General features: G+C 36.3%; 1 protein-coding gene across 8 annotated transcripts in view; it reads left to right on the forward strand.

Annotated features, from left to right (window-relative positions):
* Window positions 1-23747, forward strand: part of LOC132913825 (tubulin monoglutamylase TTLL4-like) — a 255140-nt gene that overhangs the window by 120026 nt on the left and 111367 nt on the right. The window contains exon 5 of one of the 8 annotated variants that reach the window (XR_009659465.1): window positions 18256-18709. The exons of 6 other annotated variants lie outside the window; for them this stretch is intronic. The gene's annotated coding sequence lies outside the window, so the exon portion shown is untranslated. Of the gene's footprint in view, window positions 1-6339; window positions 7502-18255; window positions 18710-23747 lie in introns of those variants that run through there. One more of the 8 variants, XM_060972429.1, reaches the window with a different exon arrangement.

A 23747-nucleotide genomic window follows, 5' to 3' on the forward strand; every position in this document is an offset into this window, starting at 1 on the left:
AAACGTAGCATTTGTAATTATAAACAGAACAGAATTTAAAGAAGATACATTTTGTCTTTTTGTCAAACGTGTTTCTACCAGGTTCTACGTCTCATTTTCATAGCGTCAAATTTTTCTTCTAGACAAACTCGAACATGGTATCCCGCTGGGGGTAGCCATCCTCGTGTTATCTAGCAGTAAATAAATAAATAAAAATATACCGAATCGTAAAGTACAAATTAAATAATAAAAAAATTTGTTTCTTTTACCAAGAAGAAAGATTGTAATTTACAAAACAGTAATTTTCCTCCAGTTTTCAATCTTATGCTTGTTCAATAATTGTTCAACTCGTTCCTGCTATGCAGGGGAATTTTTCTTAGCATTGGTAACTTGTCTTTCCTTCTTTTCTTTTTTTTTATTATTTAATTTATACTTTACAATTTGTCCAGCTGGTCATTTGGTAAATTTTTCCAACTTAATGGCTAAATAACACTTTTTTTTTTATATAGTTTATTTTGGTTTTTACAATTTGTCCTGAAGGACATTTGGTAAAGTGTTATATCTCATTGGTAATAACAAAAATAAAATAAAAATAAATATAGCATGTGGGTGGCTACCCCCAGCGGGGTGCCAACTTCCTGTTTTCTAAGTTATATCTTTTATGATAAATAACACGTGGATGGCTATCCTCAACGGGATACCATCTTCAGGTTTGACTATTTTATTCCTTTAGTTCTTTTTCTTATTATTTAATTTGTACTTTACAATTTGTCCAGTTGGACATTTGGTAAATTTTTCTAACTTAATTGCTAAATAACACGTGGATGGCCATCCTCAACGGGGTACCATCTTCAGGTTTGACTATTTTATTTCTTTAGTTTTTTTTTTTATTATTTAATTTGTACTTTACAATTTGTCCAGCTGGACATTTGGTAAATTTTCTAACTTAAATGTTAAATAACATGTGCATGACTATCCTCAGTGGGATACCATCTTCAGGTTTGACTATTTTATTTCTTCAGTTTTCTTGTTTTTTTTTATTATTATTTAATTTGTACTTTACAATTTGTCCAGTTGTACATTTGGTAAATTTTCTAACTTAATTGCTAAATAACACGTGGATGGCCATCCTCAATGGGGTACCATCTTCAGGTTTGACTATTTTATTTCTTTTTTTTTTATTATTATTTAATTTGTACTTTACAATTTGTCCAGCTGTACATTTGGTAAATTTTCTAACTTAATTGCTAAATAACACGTGGATGGCCATCCTCAACAGGGTACCATCTTCAGGTTTGACTATTTTATTTCTTTAGTGAGGTCATTGGGGTGTTTTCTTCTTAATCTTCTTTCTATGAGAGTATTGGTAACTCGTATAGCTTGTAAAATTTCTTTAATAATATCAATCCAATCGTAAAAGATTGAGGGTCCAGGTGGAAATTATTCCCTGGAAAAGCGTATTTTGTCTGGAATCTCCATTTATTCCATGAAAGAACTATTGGAAACGCAGGATCGGATATCTAATCCTCGGAACGTGAGGAACCAGCGCGTACCACCGAGCCCCGTTGGGAAAGGGCCCGAATTCTACAGCGGCATCAAATATTTGACAATATTTTCAAAAGTTTCGAAAACGTAATCCAACACTACGCCACTTTTGAGGCTAGATTAGGCCCCTGTAGACCAATGAAATTCTTTTATGCGGTGGCAAGATCTTCATGCTGTAAGATGAACAGAGAAAGACAGAATTCTTTAGGGTCGATCGTGATCCGATGATATCACGTTGCGCTTGCCGAGGGCCGCGCAACAGGTTAGATCCGCGAAAGATCATCGCGATAATCTAAATGGAAAATTGTATTGAATCAGCAGCAACATAATGAAAGCCTTCAGGTAGTTGGCTACCCGTATAATGACAGTTAATGCTCGTAATCTGAACCGTGGCAGCTATTTTTTTCGATCCTTCTAGAAACGGACCGAATGGAACGCTTATATTATTCCTCTTTTTCATCCCTTCGTCTCTCTCTTGTTCGCCGTCTGTCTTCTTCTTATTCTTCTTTTTTTTCCCTTTTTTTCGCTGCCCCTGTTCTCCTTTTTCGAGCGTTCTGTGCCGCGATTGCGTGTCTTGTCATTTAATACCGCAATACCTTGGGCCCCCTTTTGTGGTCTGCGCTCGAATGTCGACCGATGAATCGCGAACACCTTTATTAATGACAGCGCTCGCTGTATTAATTTTATGTGCTCGTCGTGAACGTGTGACCAAAATGCCCGACCATTCGGATGTAAAACCGCTTTTCACTTTCTTTCCCTTTCTTTCTTTTCGCCTGATCGGTAATACTTTCCAGCCACACTTTGAACTACATTTTGATCAGATTAATATGATAATCAGCGTATTACTTTCTGACTGGCCACGTCATCTTTTTTTGTTCTGATTGAAAGTTTGGAGATATTTCAGAGAGATCCTGCAACGGCGATTAAGTATAGACAGTTGAAGTTTATGTCGATGCAGCCACCTGGTACTTTACGTTTCTTCGATTCTTTAATTTAACTTTCTTCAGGTTTGTCAGCTTGTTTTATTATCTAGATGGGACGCGTAAATGTATTTTTTTTCTTTTTTTCTTTTAATATCACATGTGTAAAAGGAATATACCCGATGGAATATTTATAAATGCTTTCACTTATCAAAATTTCGTTCAGGGTTCGATATTTATGTGCTATTGCTCGGTGTTTGACGACTCTTATTTTTGCAAGTACCGTAACATAGGGCCGTGACATTATCCAATGGTAATGCGATCATTTTTCAGTAAAGTAGAAATTAAGGAATTCGTTGTGCAAGTTTCGTTCGAACGTGTTGCCATGCCCAGCTGAAGAAATTGTAAGGTACCAATTAAATAATAACAAAAAGAAAAACGTGTTATGGATACGCATAGCGGTCGTTTGTACGAAGGGCACGATGGATCTAGGGACACGATAGCCCTTTGGATGATCGCCATCTAGCGTTGGAGGGCCAAACCCTGCACTTTAGGGAAGTTAAAAGGGCTAATAATAGATGGTGCGTGGTACTTAAGAAAAAATTTGCATATAATGCGAAATAACAGAAAGTGTAATTAAGTGACCACGTTGGACGTCTTTAATTTATGTCCCAAGGACATGTAGAACATATTCTGTGTACCAATTTATTATGTAATTTGTATTTTATAGTTCAGATTTTATAGCGACAGTTTCAATGGAATATATAATTCGTGCTTAAACATAGAAAATAAATTGTTGGAAGATAAAACAATGCCTATTTACAATGATTGAAAATGTTCGTTCTGTCTGAATTACGTAGAATAAAATATTCTTTAAATAGGTAATTTTTAGACTCAATCTTTTTTATCTTCACTTGTACAAGAGTTTGTGGATTTGAAACTACAAATATAGCATTTATAACATCTGTCCATTTTATTCTCAGATTCTTGCGAAAGATAAATATCCTTATTCTAAAATAATTACTTTTCGATACAGTATCCTTTCGTTATGTTGTCTTTTATATCTTAAAAACATCGAATTTCATTTCTATCATTCCTCAATGATTCAAACTTACAAATCGAAAAATATTTCGAATGAAATACTACAAAGGTTTTTAGGAATATTGCAATGGTCAAAAATGGTTTTTCACACAATTTATTTATTGAATACAGTCACAATACATTTACCTTGAATAAAAAGCAAAAAGAATTGGAATATACTCGAAGATCGAACCAAAGAATGAAACACGAAAACGCAACACAAGACATACTTAATGATTAGTTAGTAATGGTTACATAAAAAAGTATGAGTAAGCCTAAAAATTACGAATAAAAGTGCACAAACCGAGAAAAACAGAGACAAACAAGGCAGAAGTACAAAACATACAAATACAAAATTTCTCGAATACAAAAAAAAAAAAAAAAGAAAAGAAAAAGGACAATTTCGACACACGAATTTCAATTTTACCGATCGATGGGCAGATCTCGATGGATTCTGCTTGGATAAATACAAATATCACAAGATATCGCTCGAGCTACAATTCCATTAATTCTATCCTAACTTACAAAAATTATCATAATTTTAAGTTTACGAATAATTATCACAGTTTCGGTTGTTATAGTTTTCTAAATAAAATGATGATATTACTACAAAGTAATATTGCAATTTTCTGGAAGACAGTGAAGGCAGTGAGATCACGTTGTTACAAGTTGCTGTAACAATTCCACAGTTTCCTTTAAACCACTTTACATATCACAGTTCTTTCGTTTAGCTTACAAACTATCGCAGTTACCTCGATCGATCGCTAATATCACAGTTTCTTGGAAGCATAGTATCTGCGATTTATCACAGATTAGATGTTTACGGATGCAATGTAAAACCTTCTGCGTAACGTATCACAATTTTTAAGATTATCGGGAATATGCACTGGGCGGCCTATGTGCTCGAATGAAATCGAGAAGTTACATCTACAATTATCTATCTTTATATGTAGCTTTACTATCACAGTTTGAGTCAGTCTAATAATATTTTCCAACTTGAAACATCCTTACAGCTATTATTGCAACATGCCCCTAAATTTATGTTACTTACTAAGACATTAATTCTTCTCTTAACGATCGTTAAAGCTAATACACATATCGATTAAAGCTGGTAACCAGGAGTTAAGTCAAGCGAATCTATAATCTTAACTTCTAGTGAAAGACATCGAAACATAAATGAAATTAAAGTGCAAGTTAAATTCGCGAAATATAATGAAAGACCTTACTAATGGTAGATATCTATCGATCCTCGATCTGCATCGCCATCTTACAATCTTCTTGAAATTCTTTCGTCAAGTCGTCTTCTTGCTAACGGGACCCAAAGTGGCTCTTAACAGTTATACATTTTCATCGCCAGTTCCTTCAGCTCGTTTTCCAGGTTCTCGTTCCTCAGGTTGCGCAGCTCCTCGTCGTCCAGCCGCATCCTGCACGCTGTCAGATCGATCTCGTTAACGCAATTCTGCCAGCCAATCTGCTCGTTTCCTCGAATGACCTCTCGACGAACCCTGCCGTATAATCCTCGAACGGTCGACAGAGCGTTCTTGATGGCGCGTCTGGCGAGCAGCCCACTGTCAATACGTCGATCAGTCATCGAACTGTTGGTTACTCTCGAAATTTGCCTCTTCATGGTGGCGCCGACACAGCAGAAAAACCGGTCGCGATTCCTGACGTTTCAGAACCAGACTGCTAACTCTCGGTGTTCTTGATCGACGATCTTTGCGGTGTCTCAACTGTAGCCTGGTCGTGTACGTCAACGTAGATCTTCGTGTGTGTTGACTCTGATCGTATATGGATATATTGATATATGTATATATATAGATGAGTATGTATGTATGTATGTATAAATACGGCAAGAAGGCAATCCTCTTCTCTGTGAGTGAGAGAGATAAAAGATGAATGTAAAGCGAGGCGGAAATGAAATGAGATGAACACGTGCACACGAATCTTTCTGGATATGATTCGCCTTTATCTCTAGAGAGATGCGCACGTTTTGAGTAGGTGTGATTGAGTGTGAGCTAGGATGAGGAGTGTTCCTCTTATATAGAAGGGCTGCGCATGCGCGTTCTTCGTGTCGAGGAGGGTGGAGACAACGTCCTTTCGCACAGGTACGTGCGTGGGTCCGGCTGCGCAGAAGGGCAGGTACCTTCCACCCCTTCGTTGTTGTTTGTGTCGTCCACCCTTGTCGAAGAGGCGAGTAACCGCCGGTTATGTAATTTACATATCACGTGATGCAAATGGGAATTTTTATGTGAGAATTTTGTTATTAGTCCGGGACTCATTGTTGTATAGTATTGTTTCGTCTTGCAGGGGTGGAATTATCATAAACTAGAAAGGACTAACTTCCTGGTGAAATTATCATATTTCGCCGATTATCTTGTTATGTTAATTTTGAAATTATCAATTTTCCATTGTGATTTGTATCACGAAATCTGAAAATTACCATTATCACGCTTGACTTGATCTTATTTAAATAACGCGTTTATACTGTTTCAATTTGAACGAACTGAAGTTAAAAATTTATAGAGAAAGGTATGTAAGTAGAAAACAAGCACAAAGTTCCTAAAAAACAGTCATAGAATATTCATAAAATTGTATAAAATATATTCGTATGTACACTTATAAACGTGTGTAAGATTCATAGAAAATATTTTGTATCCTTCATTTCTGGCATAATTTTATTTACACAAATACCAGATAAATTTTAAAAAATACACGAACATAATTAATTAATTAAAACAAATATTAGAGAAATTATATTTTCAAATATTTCTCTAAATGCAATATTCTTTGGTTGGCAATAGCGCGTCGCTTTGCGCATGCGCGAATTTAAGTTAGTAAAAATTTGTCGTGCCAGGAAGACGCGTGTCAGTCATCAGTGTTTATCCTGATCATACAAAATTATTAAACTCTCGTGTTCCACGATCATCAAACTCTGCGAAAATAGTCGATCCACAAAAAACAAATAGATATAAAGAAAACAGTAAAACGTCCTAGAAGAAAGACAAACAAATAAGTTTGACATTGGGAATTGCTCGAAGGCATAGGTGGATTGTAACGAAGACAGCTTAAAAGAGTAAAAGAACGGTCAAGGAAAACAGAACAAGAAACGCAGGAGAACTGAGAAAGGTAAAAAGATAGAGGAGGGTGAACGATTAGCGAGGTGACGAACGAGAGCAAAAGAGAAAAGAAAGGACGGCCGTGGCGTACGCGCAGCACGAGCTGCGCACGGTACGCCAGAAAAACAAAAACCCGGCAATGAGAAGAAGCCGGGCTTAGTTAGCAGAGGAAAGTAAATCGATGGAGAGAAAAAAGGAAGAAAGAAAAGAAGCATTACGGAACCCGTGCAGGGAGATAGAACGACCCCGGCGATCATCGACAAAGAGGGACAATCGTCTAAAAGAGGACGGAAAGTAGGTGTTTTATCGTGGCATACGCTCTGCACGAGCTGCTCACCGTATAACAGACAGAGAAGAAAATGTTAGGTAGAAAGAAATCGGATGAATAAGGACAGCGAATGAAGAAAAGGATAAAGATCGTTGGAGAACCGTGTTAATAATTCGTAGGAGCAAGATGGAATATTTCTGAGACGGAGAACGAAGAAAAAGGAGGAGAATATTGGTACTTGGCGGCGCACGCGCAGCACGAGCTGCGCACGGTACTATAGAAAAAGATGCAGACACGATAAAAGGAACAAGGAAAGCGGAAGGAGGATAGAAAGTATGCCGAAAGCCAAGAAGCCGGTAGAGGAAGTAGCATCAACATAGAGGGAGCAAGAGAGAAAGGAAAGGGTGCTCGTTCCTGGCGTACGCGCAGCACGAGCTGCGCACGGTAGCACTTGGCGCATGCGCGGCACATGCCTGTACTCCGATCAGAGAAACGAGTGCGAGTGAAGCACGTGGTGAGATTGCACAGGAGGAGAAAGGAAGTTGCCTCGGCATCGAGAAGCAACAAAGGACGGAGAACGTCGTGTGTTGAAGGTGAGTGAAAGAACTGGAATATTCTAAAGAACGAAACAGGACGGATAGATGTAGTCGTTACATAGGGCACGTCCGTGCATCAAACTGCGAAGGAAAAAGATCTTCCGCGGGAGGGAAAGAGAAACGTGTTGATTTGATGAAATAGTGGGGATAGAAGGATAACTTGTTGCACAGAAGGCCGTAATACTGCGAACTTAACCTTAGATCGAGAAAGGAAAACGGAACGCGATTTCTGTTGCGGTTTATGTATTTGCTTTCATTGCGATACGTCCAGTAATTTCACGTGCACTGTATATCTTTCTTCTGTAATAATTCTGGTTATTGATGAAGCTATATACAGATAATCAATTCTTATATAGTTTTCAACGATATTGAATTTGTGAGTATGACACGTTTATCCTTTCCTTGAAATTTGTTTAGGTCACAGCAGTTGAATAATGAAATTTAGAGTTTATTGGAACCGCGGAACTTCGAAATTCCTCTAGAACGTATAGCAGGGATTTGAAGATAAAAATACAGCAAACAGGAGAGGGCTTCTAAATTTCATGTTTTGAAAACATTTCAAAATTAGATGTTAGACACGTTCTTTCTTATACGTTTACACTTTATTAGAATTAGACTGTTTAACTGCAAACGTTTATGCGTTTAGCTTAATAATATGATTTTTCAAAATTCAAAATATTATATTACTACTACAACACTAGAATTATTAATAATACGATTAAAAATATGTACAATTCATTTAGAATAATAGTATAATTATTCATTATTATACAAGTATTATTATTGTTGTACATTATTGTTATTGTTGTATTATTAGTTGTAATCACAACTAATATGGTCTATTTATTTATCAGTAATAATAATATTATTTACTCGCTTATTTTTCTTACAAGCATTTTATATTGACCATCGCACAATCTTCACGCCTTTAAGAAAAATGTTATCAGAACGTTAGAGATGATTTAACCGTTGAAAGAGCGCGAGAAATTCGAACGTCGCGTTCATCTGCATTAAATGAACAGTAGTACGTGACCCATCTGCAAAGGGAGAAACGAGAGGATGAAAATGGCTGCAACCACGTAGAAAACGATCGATAAGAAATGAAAATCTCCGTGAACGTGATTTACATTCCACGTAAATAGGAGGGCCCGGAGGGTTGCTCGCATTAAATGCGGCTGGCGCGAGAAAACGTCCGGCTAACGCTCCTATACACTCAAGGATGTCCGAGATAGTCCTTTTGTCTGTGTCGATCGTTTCTCACTAAATTGAGAGCTTCGGGTTACACCCGGTAACCAGAAGCTATTACCACGCTCCGATCAGATCTCGTATCTACGGAATAAGTTATAAGATGGGCCGATAGCGCGGATAATCCGATCGTTTAACTGGGCCGTTTCGATCTATCGATCATTAACGCCTCGTCGATCTCCACCATCCATACGCGAATCCGTTTCCGAGGTATTTTAATTCCTGATCCTTCCGAGAACCATTTTCAGTTAACAGCCACTCGTCGCCCTCGAATTATATCGATATTTTCAACCTTTCATTTCATTTGACGATTGATTAAAAAAGAAGAAAAAGAAAAGCAAAGTACACCGGAATGATTTTACCATTCCACGAGGAAAATTTTCTGCAGCTTAATTTCATTTCATTTGTTGGAGTAATGTCTGCGTCTGGTCTTTTTTGTTAGTGGTTTAAATTTAATGGTAAGATAAGATATTTTTTAAAATGCATTTTGGCGTATATTGGTAATCAATTGAAAATCTTTTGATGCTAATTATAACGAAGAATCTGATCGTGTATGGTGGATATGGTCATGTGATGTGATCCTTGTTAGCGAGCTTCGAGTTTATAATGTTGAATCTTATGTACGTGGGTTGATACTATAGTCGGACTTGTTTGGGGTGTTGTATGGAGGCTGTTGGTAATTTTGTTGACCTTGCTGAATAATAAGGATACAAAAATTGTGTTGAATTATGTTAATTCGTAATTAGGTTTTATAGACTAAAATTACATAGTATCTCAACCTGTTTACTTAACCTGGGAATTCTAATTTTCAAACTATAACCAAAATCGTATCGCTTGCTAGTTTCAGCATGTTTATAACTTTTCAAATCTTTCATTATTTATTATCACGATTTGTCTGCGTGGTATAAAGTTATTACAAAATTCCATTCACAGATTTCTCTTCGCTTAAAGTGGAACTATGTCTCACGTACATCTGTTGGATTATTTTTTTTCCAAAAGAAGTCTTTTCGTGTTATATGCTTATCAAATTACCAGCTCCACCCACCCAACTTTCCATTTTCATGCGCCACTTTGGTATACTTCACACTTTTACTTTGTTATCGATTGACTAAAATCACGCGATTAAGTATTTCATTAAATCCACGCTTCTTACAACGTGTTTTACAAGCTTTCACAATGTTGGTTAATTAATTATTTTTAATCTCGCCAAGGGGAGAATAAAAATCCCGTTAATACGCGTTTAAGGGGATATAACTTCGTGTCAAGGTCTCGTAAGCGTGGCTAATTTGCTCTCAAGTGTAATATCCGTTTAAGGACGTTTTACTGTCGGATTTTCGACTATTTAAAGCATGAAATACGAAGGCACTTGTATTGGACGCCGCGAAATTCTTGAAAGTAGCCGCTCCCTCTAATGGGCAATCAACTCGAGATGAATGGGACGAAGTTCGCGAGTGAATCGCTCGGGAAGTATGCGTACATGGCGAAGCAGAACCTCCGTATTTTATGGACTTGGAATAGCGAGACATGTAAATGTAACGTAGAGAAGTCGTGAAGCAAAGGATTCCACTAATGGTTGAATCAGTTTCAAGATGAATGGGACGCGAGGGATGGCAAAGGGGTGTACAAGGTCTTCTCCACTCGCGATATTTAGATTCCTGACCAACCGCACGCATCTGTCGGCCTTCCCCTGTCCGATATATCCTCTCCTTCTTTCCCTCCTTTAATAGTCCAATGCACCTACGCGTTTACTTCGGTGCATGTGTACGAATGCATCTGGATGCATTCTGATGCTTTACAGAATCAAAAATATTGTTGTCAACCTAATACAACCTGCTGTAACTTTATGCTCTGTAGTTTTGAGTAGGAACAATTGAAAGAAATTTCGTATTTCAGCTGTGAATTTATCATTGCCTTAGTTTTGGTCCTTTGTCGATTATAATTGTAATTTTACTTGTTTGTGAGGAATTTTAATTGGTTGTGGTCTCTCATTGATCAGTTCATATCATTGTGTAATCTATCACGGATTGACGCAGTCGACGAGACACAAAATATCGTACGGCGGTAATCGATTTCCTTATTACATGTATCCGGCTATCCAGACGTCATTCGGCAGAAAATTGGAAATTCCGATGACGAACGCATTTACGTTCGCCGTAATTCAATATGCTAATATTGCCTATAAAGTGAATATTTCGTATCAATCGGTATAATAACGCGGTGGAATAATACAGTGTTTTAGTAGAATCTTCATTATTCCAACTAACTTTCTATCACTCTCTTCTGGTAATCGAATAACTTCATTTTCATATAAAACAAGATTATTTGCTTCTGTACTATTTTTTAAGAAATTTAACAATTTTTTCCAATTTCTGTTCTCGGTCCTCCATTTCTCTCACGCAGAATCTTCCCTAAATCTTCCATTATTATCAATCAGTATAATAACGTGGTGGAATAGTACAGTGTTTCAGTAGAACCTTCGCTATTCCAACTAACCATCACTTTCTATTACTCTCTTCTGGTAATCGAATAATTTCATTTTCATATAAAACAAGATCATTTGCTTCTGTACTATCTTTCAAGAAGTTTAACAATTTTTCCAATTTCTGTTCCTCAAATCTAAAAAATTAGGTGTTTCTCGGTCCCCAATTTCTCTCACGCAGAATCTTCTCCAAATCTTCCATTATTATCAATAATCCGTTAATCTGTGCTAATTAAAATTCTACCATAATATTCAGGCATAATAATTGCCAAGTATAAAACCCCTATGGTAATTTTCCAATTAGAAAATATCTATCGTAATTTCCCAATTAAAGCGCGTCATCTCTGGACAAATCTGCTGACACTTTCTGACGGCAGTGTAAGCATTTCGGTATCTAGGCGATCGCTTAGGGTACACGTGGAAGCGCGTGCACGCGCACACAGCCACGCACCAGCACAGGGTAACGCGCGGGTGCGTTTTTCGAGGGTGTGTTGATCGGCTCGCTCGCTTGCCTGCCATCGGCCCCAACAGCGTCTGTATATCTCTTGGTGGCAGCTGGAGGTTTCGCGCGTGAGAACTCGGTGGCTCCGAGGTTCCCTGGTTTCTCGTCGCCACCTGTCCTCGTGCTGCTCTCTCGAGGCGACTGCCAACCCTCTTTCCTCGTCCTCCTTTTCCTTCTGCCTCTTCGCTCGCCTTCTCCTCCTCCTCCTTCTTCTCCTTCTCCTTCTCCTCCTCCTCCTCCGCCTCACCCTTTGCAACCCTTCGCGAGGTAATCACGCCTCGCTATATAGGCACGAGGGGCGGAGACCGGAGAAAGTATCGGCATGTTTTGACGTTATGCTAATGCACAGCGCGTTATCCCGCTCCACGGTGCAACAGATTGTGCTACTGTGATCGTAAAACGTCGTTTCGCGTCCTGATGAGTATGCGGGATGAATGACGCCGAGGGTTTGTCGATTGCCAGTTGGTAATATTGATTAGGTGATCGAGAGAATACTGTCTTCGCAGTTTTGGTGGCGATGGTAATTATAGATGTATGATGCTTCTTTTGCAAATTCCTTGTGGCAGATAGCAGAGGATTTTTTGGACAGTTAACTTATTAACTTGGATTGTTTCTTAATCGAAGAGGCGTTTTTACGCAGCTTGAGTATGGTCTCCGAGACACTTTCGTAATGAGTTGATGTTTGCTCGTGTAACAACGATGAGACGAGAATTTTGTTCGTGTGTGGGAGAGAAAATTATAGTTAATTGTAGATGTTACAGTTGGAAAAAATGTAAATTTCATATTTATATCGCAAGATTATACGCGTTACGCTTCGTCTCGTTTCACTGCAAAATTTCATAATTTCTAATTTACATTATTTGAAGTCTTATCGTATGGATATTGTTCAGCTAAATTGCACTAAAACATCGTACTAAATCGAATTTGATCTTGATATCCAATTTACGTTCCTTCACACATGGGTATATTTTCTTCTCTATGATAGTAATTTATTATAGCCTGGAGTGGTGGAGAAGGTTCGATTTCGTAGAACCAACAATGAAAGTCATAGAAGCTGTTAGGAGAGAGGAAGAAATTTTCTCGATGCTTTCAAAAAATATCACACAAACTACTTTCAAAATTTTTCATCCGTACTAGGAGATTTTCCTAATTACATTTCAATGAAAGTAAATACCAAATGTGACTTCAATTTTTATTTACATGCAATATCAAGGAAAGTCCGGATATTAAAAAATTAATGAAACTAATTAGGAGAAAGAAACAAGTTTCCTCTACACGTTGAAGAAAATATCACACAAACTACTCTCAAAATTTTCCATCCATACTAGAATTATATTTCAATAAAAGCATATACCTACTTTGACTCTAATTTTTATTTACATTTAATATCATAAGAAAGTCCGGATATTAAAAAATTAATGAAACCAATTAAGAGAAAGAAACAAGCTTCCTCTACACCTTGAAGAAAATATCACACAAACTACTCTCAAAATTTTTCATCCGTACTAGGAGATTTTTCTAATTATATTTCAATAAAAGCATATACCAAATGTGACTCCAATTTTTATTTACATGCAATATCATAAGAAAGTCTGGATATTATAAAATTCATGAAACCAATTAGGAGAAAGAAACAAGTTTCCTCTACACCTTGAAGAAAATATCACACAAACTGCTCTCAAAATTTTTCATCCGTACTAGATTTTCCTAATTACATTTCAATGAAAGTAAATACCAAATGTGACTTCAATTTTTATTTACATGCAATATCAAGGAAAGTCCGGATATTAAAAAATTAATGAAACTAATTAGGAGAAAGAAACAAGTTTCCTCTACACGTTGAAGAAAATATCACACAAACTACTCTCAAAATTTTCCATCCATACTAGAATTATATTTCAATAAAAGCATATACCTACTTTGACTCTAATTTTTATTTACATTTAATATCATAAGAAAGTCCGGATATTAAAAAATTAATGAAACCAATTAAGAGAAAGAAACAAGCTTCCTCTACACCTTGAAGAAAATATCACACAAACTACTCTCAAAATTTTTCATCCGTACTAGGAGATTTTTCTAATTATATTTCAATAAAAGCATATACCAAATGTGACTCCAATTTTTATTTACATGCAATATCATAAGAAAGTCTGGATATTATAAAATTCATGAAACCAATTAGGAGAAAGAAACAAGTTTCCTCTACACCTTGAAGAAAATATCACACAAACTGCTCTCAAAATTTTTCATCCGTACTAGGAGATTTTTCTAATTATATTTCAATAAAAGCATATACCAAATGTGACTCCAATTTTTATTTACATGCAATATCATAAGAAAGTCTGGATATTATAAAATTCATGAAACCAATTAAGAGAAAGAAACAAGCTTCCTCTACACCTTGAAGAAAATATCACACAAACTACTCTCAAAATTTTTCATCCGTACTAGGAGATTTTTCTAATTATATTTCAATAAAAGCATATACCAAATGTGACTCCAATTTTTATTTACATGCAATATCATAAGAAAGTCTGGATATTATAAAATTCATTAAACCAATTAGGAGAAAGAAACAAGCTTCCTCTACACCTTGAAGAAAATATCACACAAACTACTCTCAAAATTTTTCATCCGTACTAGGAGATTTTTCTAATTATATTTCAATAAAAGCATATACCAAATGTGACTCCAATTTTTATTTACATGCAATATCATAAGAAAGTCTGGATATTATAAAATTCATTAAACCAATTAGGAGAAAGAAACAAGCTTCCTCTACACCTTGAAGAAAATATCACACAAACTACTCTCAAAATTTTTCATCCGTACTAGGAGATTTTTCTAATTATATTTCAATAAAAGCATATACCAAATGTGACTCCAATTTTTATTTACATGCAATATCATAAGAAAGTCTGGATATTATAAAATTCATGAAACCAATTAGGAGAAAGAAACAAGTTCCCTCTACACGTTGAAAAAAGTATCACGAAAGCTGCTCTCAAAAGCAAACTTTTCTCCTGCTTTAGAGGAGGAAACCAATTCCGTGGTGGACAATTGGAGACATTTGTCCGGATCGGCATGCATGTTTTCTCGAGTTTCACCCTGGGGTCCCGGGGCCGGGTGGGCTGAGGATCGTAAGCGTGCACGAAGCGTGGTGGTCGTGTGCGAGAAACGTGTGCGTCGTTTTTGGGCCCGTAAACCTCGTAAGTCCCCGTGCGCACCCTCCTCTCTTTCGTCGACTCTCCTTCCCAGGCCTCGTGGCTAGCACGCACCGCGACGCACCGAGCCAGCAGCGATCCGATCGAAAAAAAATTGGGCCTCATAACGGTCGAGACCGAGGCGCGTAGATGCTGCCAGGCAAGAGGAAGCTGCGTACTCGCGGTCAACGTCGTTGAAACTGCTAACAAACGCAACCAGCGGAAAATTGTGTCGGCACGATGTGCTGTATCGTACAGTAATTTCGAGCCAAGAAACCGTAAATTATCTGGTAATGGTGATAAGGCAGAGCTGCTGAAATAAAGAAATATTGAGAGTATTTAAGATTTATACTGGCTCGCAAAAGTATGTCTATATACAATATGACTATATATGTTATAGATATAATTGAATCGAATATGAATATGATAGGACTGATTTTTAAGAGAAACATCGAGAAATATCGAAACGATATATATGGGTTGGCGAGTAAATGATTGCGGATTTTCTTATTAGGTGGTATTGATAAAATCCGCAATCACTTAGTTTCCGATAGTTTCAAAATGTTCCATGTTCCTGGTGCTGTACATGAAACAATCTGAAAGTGTGAGAAACTTCAGTCCGCATAATTAGCATATGTACAAATTATCATCGAATTAAAAAAGAAAAAAGGCACGAAATACTTTATGCAATATCTACCTGCAGTTTTTGCAACTTTCCCCTAATTTCTGGAATTTCTTTCTGGGATTCTGACACGTCATTGAGGTCAACGATAGTGGATTTCAGTGGATTTAAAAAAAAAAAAGAAAAAAAGCACGAAGAGGCGAGAGCGAGGCAACGGACCTCGTGGATCATTTCGGCAAAAGATATGGCAAAAAAAAAAAAGGGGAAAAAAAGAAATTAATGCCTTTTATTGTGCGCGGTACGGCTGTAATTAAGACACGACGAAGTTTTCGTGCAATGAATCGGCGCAATAAACGAGTTGCGAACGTGTGACACAGTTTCGCGATGGCGCGCGTTTTTATTCGAACCAAACGTTCGGTGTAACCTGTCCGCCTTCCTTGGGGGACCGTTGCCGCCGTTCAATCACACGCGTACCGCATACCACGTATTTATTCTTTAAAGCAGCGTCGAAACTTGAATTTTATCGTCGACTCGCAACCGACTCGACTCGCTACTATTAATATCCGTGTTTTATCGTGGGAAAGTGTACTTGGAGTGTTTTTAAAATGTTTCTCTTTTCGTCTAAGGTTTCTTTTTTCAATGAAGCGCAATTTAATTTCGTTAAATTAAAGATTCTTTATTAAAAGTCATTATATAAGTATCAAGATTACACGATCTAAGTAATAAATCAGTGATTATTTACGATCGTGTCTTGGAATGAAAATATATAATCGTTATTATAGACAGTTAATTAAATCTCATTATTTTTAATATTTTATGTTAAACGGACTTATACTTGCGTCTCTTTTCTTACACAGAGAGTATTTCATCTTTTAAATAAATTTATACTTCACCTATAACAGTTGATGATAATAACTGAGCTTTTTAAAATGTTACTTTCTTTATAAATAAAAAATAAGAGAGAGAGAGAGAGAGAGTACTTCAGATTTTTTATTAAAAGAATAAAATTCTCGATACCGTTAACACTTTACGAACTTGAGACGCGAATTCGCGTCTTACATACTTTATATAAAAATGTTAACTACTGTTACTAACTTGAATAAAACAATAAAAACGACAATGTATGTTATAATATATGCTTTTATATTACATGCTTGAATAATACGAAACCAATATCAATACATTAGATATGATGTTGAGTGCTCGGAAAATGCGTTCCGATTTTTCAGGAATTTCGCCGACATAGAAAATCATATTGACAAGTTTTTCGCTGAAAAGCATGAGAGGATCTGCAACGATGGAATATTCAAGTTGCTCGAAAGACGAAGAAAAATTGTGGAAGGAAATGACACCTATACAATCCGATAAACGTATTTCGAATGGGAATGTAAATCGGAACAAACCGTTTCAATCTTTTCAATCACGTCAAAAATATTAGGTTGTCCGAGAAGTTTCTTTCGTTTCATAAGATGATAATAGACGGACAAGAATTTCTGTTTTATATTATTTCATTGAATTATGATCCATTTCGTTCTATTTCTATTATTATGTTCCTGCATAATGCAATAAAATAATATAAAACGGAAAACATTATGCGTCTCTTATTTCCTCATAAAACGAAAGAAACTTTCCGGACAACCTAATACGCGGGAATTCAGACTGTCTGAATTCGGTTCTCAAAAGCTTTAATACGTCTTCATGCGTCACGTAACGCAGTGCATTTCGATTTCTATTGGGTTGGCAACTAAGTGATTACGGATTTTGTCATTAAGTGGTATTGGCAAAGTCCGCAATCACTTAGTTGCCAACCCAATATAGCGTTCATAGACACAATGTGCCGTGTTCGATAGACGAAATTGAAAAGGAAGCGTCAACGTCGGCCTTAAACGACCAACGTATCACTGGTAAGCCAACGGGTTGGTGCTTATATCAGACACGTTATATCAGACGCGTTGTATGTACATTGGATCGATAAGCATTCAGCGGTGAGAGAGCAAAGTCATTACTCCCGAGGAGATCGGGTCTTACTACTACTATTGTAGCGATGGAACTAAGTTTCACTCTATAAGCGAATACCATTCACGAGCTATAATAATTCGTCCATTCAGCTGCTGCGTCCTCACAGGCTGGTTTCGAAACACAAATTTTGAAAATTGACTTGTAATACTAATAGAAATACTCATTATCTAATTATGAGAGTTACAGAGATGCTACTGTTTTACTGAATTATTGTAACAAATACAGAATATTTAATAATAATAATATTTAATAATAATATAATAATATATTTAATAATAATTATATAATAATTTAATAATAATAATATTTAATAATAAATATAATAATTTTATAGAATTTTGGAATTTTATAAAATTCCAAATTATAATCGTAGACGAAGAAGAGAAATCCTATTGTTTTAACGAGAATAGCAAACTATTGAATTTCTCAAATAATCTTTAGGAAACTTCTATAGAATTATAGATAATAAATTCCTATAAATTTGTAATAAGAATACAGCTCAGAGAAACATTATCGTTTCGTTAAAATTTTCTACAAGATTTCAGAATGTTGTACAAACAACTAACAAATTTAATATTTCATAGACAGTAGAAAGGAAATTTGATAATTTCATTTTGATTTACAATTCGATACTTATACGATACTTGATCCCATCGCTAACTACTACGTATTCCGAAGAAGTGGTACGGTCGAGATAGAGAAGAGGACACGTTCAGCGAGTATTCAACGGGCATCGCAACTCATGAGAAGCGACGTTATTCTCGTGGCGTGGCTTTGGCAGAAACACGCGATTCGTCAGGAGGGGAGACGTCTAACAAGTGACAGCTCGATACCACGGCCCGATATCCGCGTGTCGGTCGATCGTGGAGAGAAAAAGATCGTTTGCCAAGGACCGGTAGAACGAGCTCTTCTCCGGCTTCGATGTACACCACCACGTGTGCTTGCCTTGCCGCTCTTTTCTCTCCCTTGCCTCCACTTAATCGACTTAATCTCCCTTCGCTCATCAGCGAAAAAACTATGATATTTATGCTGTTAGAACGTACCGCGGCAATCCGCGTGTCGTCGCTGCTTTAACGTCGTTGTATATTACTAGTCAAAAGTTTCAAGTCACCGTTGATGTTTGTTATTTATGAAGAAAAAGAAAAAAAAAAATGAATTAAAACTTAGTAGAATTTTAAGTTTCTTATTTTTTACAAGTTTGTTAGAGATTCATTCACTTTGGGTCATGGTCGTTTAGTTTTATTTCCGAGCGAATTATAAAATTTTCCAATTAGAAATTATTTTAGTACATCGCGAGCTCCGTAGTATTTCCTCTCATAGGATAATTTATTTTTCATTACTTTCGCAATTTTTGCCCATGCGAGATTCAATACGAAGATAGAAGATTAAAAGGACCGTTTCAAGAATAAAGTCATCGGGACATGTTTAAGAATTTTAGATAAATGTAAACTGATAATGGAATTGTAATTTCCATTATGTGATTGCGATGCTCGTTCGTATGTACATTTCCATTAGAAAATTCAAATTCTTTTCGCTTGTCGCGAAAACCATGTGAAACTTTTGCGCGGTAGTATATGTAAGCACTTAAACTCGCTCACCGATGGGCTCTCGCGATCTCGAGAAACGTCGATGAATCTCCAACGTGCAATTTACAGTTATTCAGCCGTGTCGCTACTTTTATTACGCTACCTGGCGGGTTTTCAATTTTGTTTGCCTTTCATATACGACTTCTTCGCAACAACTTGAAAGGAAATAGTGAAATCGCGCGAAAACTGTTTGAAGCTAAAAATATTTTACTGCTTCGTTTACGTGGAAATGGTTAAATCCTCGCTTCAGCTACCATAAAGCTATAGATCTTTTCTTCAAACGAAAAATTCGATTTTTCCCTGTCTCGTATATTTTTTATTTTCACGCACCAATCATTTTCATTGCTTTCGTATAAATTCTATACTTTGTAATTAACTATCGGTAATTTAGGTGTTAAATTCACTTATGTTCGAGTAGATTACGATAATATATGGATATTTACCGCAATACTTGCGACAATACCGAACAAGCGACGACAGATGCGACAAATATTTTGCAACGTGCGTTTACGAACAACCGTCACGAAATCTACCGGTGTTGTTTTCGATGTAAATCAGCACCTGGCGTGCACGATTATCCGTCGTTAACGCGTTTTATATACCTGTGTTTTCCATTCCACCACAATTTTTCTAATTTTGCATTATATGTTAAGCTGCGAAGAAGATCGATCTTTACATCTTTCACGCCTTTTCATAGGCAAATTATTTTTACGCTTTTCGCGATAATATACTTCTCCAATTTTTTAGAATAATTATTGACTTCACAATACACGACGAAAACCAAGTGTCTTCCATTCCACCGCAATTTTTCTAATTTTGCATTATATGTTAAGCTGCGAAGAAGATCGATCTTTACATCTTTCACGTCTTTTCATAGACAAATTATTTTTACGTTTTTCGCGAAAATATGCTTTCCCAATTTTTTACAATAATTATTGATTTTACAATACACGACGAAAACCAAGTATCTTCCATTGCACTACAATTTTTCTAATTTTGCATTATATGTTAAGCTGCGAAGAAGATCGATCTTTACATCTTTCACGCCTTTTCATAGGCAAATTATTTTTATGTTTTTCGCGATAATATACTTCTCCAATTTTTTAGAATAATTATTGACTTCACAATACACGACGAAAACCAAGTGTCTTCCATTGCACCACAATTTTTCTAATTTTGTATTATATGTTAAGCTGCGAAGAAGATCGATCTTTACATCTTTCACGTCTTTTCATAGACAAATTATTTTTATGTTTTTCGTGATAATATACTTGCCCAATTTTTTAGAATAATTATTGACTTCACAATACACCACAACGAAGATCATGCGTTAATAATAAAAATAGACTATTTATAGAACCTCAGACGCGTTTATGTAACTGGAAGAATCGTTTTCGCGCGTTCACCTCTTTTTATCAGAATACGTCACGTACATTATATGCATTTGCTTTCTCGATTTCGTATTCGAACCATCTTGTTATTTGTTTCCAGGCATTTTATGGCCAATAATATTTTGACCGATGAAAGTGCTTACCGTCAATTAGCACGAAATATCACCTTAACGGTCACTATGGTATTCCTGTGTTACTTTCGTTTTATCTGTCAGTCTAATTAGTATTACAAATTGCCGTAATATTGGGATGGTTAATTGGCTGGATGACGAAAATTTATCGCGGCCTTTGATGGTATTGTCATTGAGTGATTCTTGGGAATGTGGATTGTCTGGTGGCAGAGTTAAGGGGGAAGATCGAAGTTCGTGTTCTACCATTGGGATATAAATTTTTTATTTTCCTATATACATTTCTTAAATTACTCGTTAAGTTCGAACAAATTTTGATTTTCTGTTCTTCTTATAATTATACTTACAAATATATTCCAAACTTTGCCTACTTTTGGACACTTCATGATGGTGTGTCTTCTCAACACGTTCGCTTACGTTAATTTAGAATTAATTTAGATTTAATTGCAATGTCACGCTCGATAACGAAACTCGGACGATCGTCGCGTATAATAAACCTACGTTGCGTGAAAAAATATATTCCAGAAAAATATTACGTTGGACGTGTTTTTCCTCAGCCGCTTGCGACAGCAAGTTTAATTGTATTAGGTTGTCCGAAAAGTGTCTTTCCTTTACAACGACGCATCTTTGTACAAACATGAAACCTAATCTATCAAATGTTATAATCTTAATCTTGATAGAACAAAATGGATCGGACGTAATTCGATAAAATAATATAAAACGGAAAATGTGCATCCATTATTTCCTTATAAAACGAAAGAAACTTTTCGGACGACCTGATATTAAATAATTCTGCACTCTCGTATAAATACAATCTTACCCGACAAATCAATCATCGAGTTCAACTCCACGCAGCTTGTAATCTCAGAGAATTCGAATCGATTTCCGCACGAAATACGGCGTGACCAGTTTCACATTCGAAGCGGCAGATATCGCGTTAGAGAAGCGTGTGCTCGCTCGAAGCTCTAGGCGAACCGTGATTACAGCAACGAGGCATAATTTGTACGAGATACAAAAAATTCTCTTCCTCTGCCTGGCGGACATAATCGGGCCGGGTATCGCGCGTAAACGCCTTTGCCCGATTAAATGTGTATTCCTGAAACGTAGGCGTTAACCTGTTGCCTCGCTATAAATAGCCGCGAGAGAACGTTCGAACGTACTATTAAGTCGTTCAAACGATATCACCCTTCCTCCGTCTGCTCCTCCTCCTACTTTTTCTACTCGTTCTCGCAGCAACCCTTCCTTCGTTCCATCGTCCGTGAATTCCGTGACGATTTAAGAAATCCAAGGCAATACGTCCGACTCCATTCTTACCGTCTCATTGGTAGGACCGTACCAGGTTTATTTATTTATTTTCTCTTCCGAGGTTTATTTATTTATTTTCTCTTCCGAGGTTTATTTATTTATTTTCTCTTCCGAGGGTTTGTCAAGTGACATTTTTCATACGTTCGATCGACGACGAATTAAGTCGTCTATATTAAAATTGTTAATTCTAATGAAAAATTCTAATTTCTTTATTATTCCAAGAAGAAGAATTCTTGCACGAAGGGGTTAATCCTTCACTGTCGTAATCACGAACTAGGATATAAATAAGAGCACACCTGGCTCGATTTTGCCATCTGAATTTATCTACGATCAGCATTGCGCCTGATTTAATTGAATCGTAAAGATTTTCTACCAGAGACCAGTTTAATTAACATTTCCTTTATGCGCAGACGGCTAGATGGCGACATTATCTCTACATCGAGCATCGAAATCTTCCAGTATATTCGTTCGCGACCAATTTTCTTTATCAAATCTTCGCGACGATCTCTTGAACACCCGTTCCGTTCTACCGATGTTGCATAAGACGTTAACTGTACGATACGTACACGGTGTGCTTACTAAATGCATTGGCACACCATTGCATTTATTATAGCATTTACATACTAATTAACAAGGTCCAAGTATATGAAATTTCGCGTCATTTAATAACACACTTGTATTACTACAAAAATTATTGGCACAGCATTGCATTTAGTATAGCATTTACATACTAATTAATTAAGCTCAAGTATATTAAATTTCGTATCATTTTGTAGTATTCGACTCGTACGACTACAAAAATTTGACGCTATGAAAATGTAATGTATATTAGTTTAAGTAATAAGGTCATTCACCTTCTCTTAAAAAACCACCTTAACTGCTACTTTGATTTTGATCTTAGTACAGTGTCCGGACTGGAAAATAGATACTAAAATGACACCTTCTAGGGATTTTCGATGTTTCTCAAGACGAAAACGAGGTTCGTTTCTTAAGAAAATACGACGTGAAAAATTTCATTCCATCTGTCGATCTGTGACATCCTCGTGGGTTTTGACGATATCTTTTTGAAAATTTGGCCTTAGCCTACCGTGTGGCTCACTCTGCATGTATTGGATGAATTGGGTTAGGTTTGAGTTATTCTTTATTTATGTATTATCATACAGGGATGTATATGCATTATGTATTATCATACATTAGCATTAGGGGCGTTAGCATTGGTTCTGTACTCTGTATAATCACAGTCTTACGCGAATTTCAACAATTAAAAGATTCGTTGGGTAAAAATGTTTATAAGAATCGTTCATTTCTTTGAAAAATGACTTTGATCTTTGCTCCGGATATTATGCTCTATCCTTACTTTCATAGAAATCTATATAAATAATTAAACAACCTATGCAACTAAATTTATCTGGTTTCTTTCTAGAAACTGTTGTATATCTTTTATACAAAAATTTAAATACGTACATTTTGACGTTCTTCCAAAAATTTATTTAACATTCTACAAAATGCAGGCACTAGTACACAGCGAGTGAACTCATTACACAACCCAATATAACCTGATAAAGAAACGCCTCATTGAAAAATTATTATTACATATTTTACATATTACATTTCTTTTATATTTACGTATTTTACATATTATTATTACACATTGAAAGATAAAGATTTGTGCCAATACCTTTTGTAGGCACCTGTAGTTCGTGACGGGAAGCATCAGCTGTAACAGTGTGAAAGCGCAATTTGCCGGTGATTTTTTAAAC

Source organism: Bombus pascuorum, chromosome 13, assembly GCF_905332965.1.
Source record: "Bombus pascuorum chromosome 13, iyBomPasc1.1, whole genome shotgun sequence".
Lineage (NCBI taxonomy): Eukaryota > Metazoa > Arthropoda > Insecta > Hymenoptera > Apidae > Bombus > Bombus pascuorum.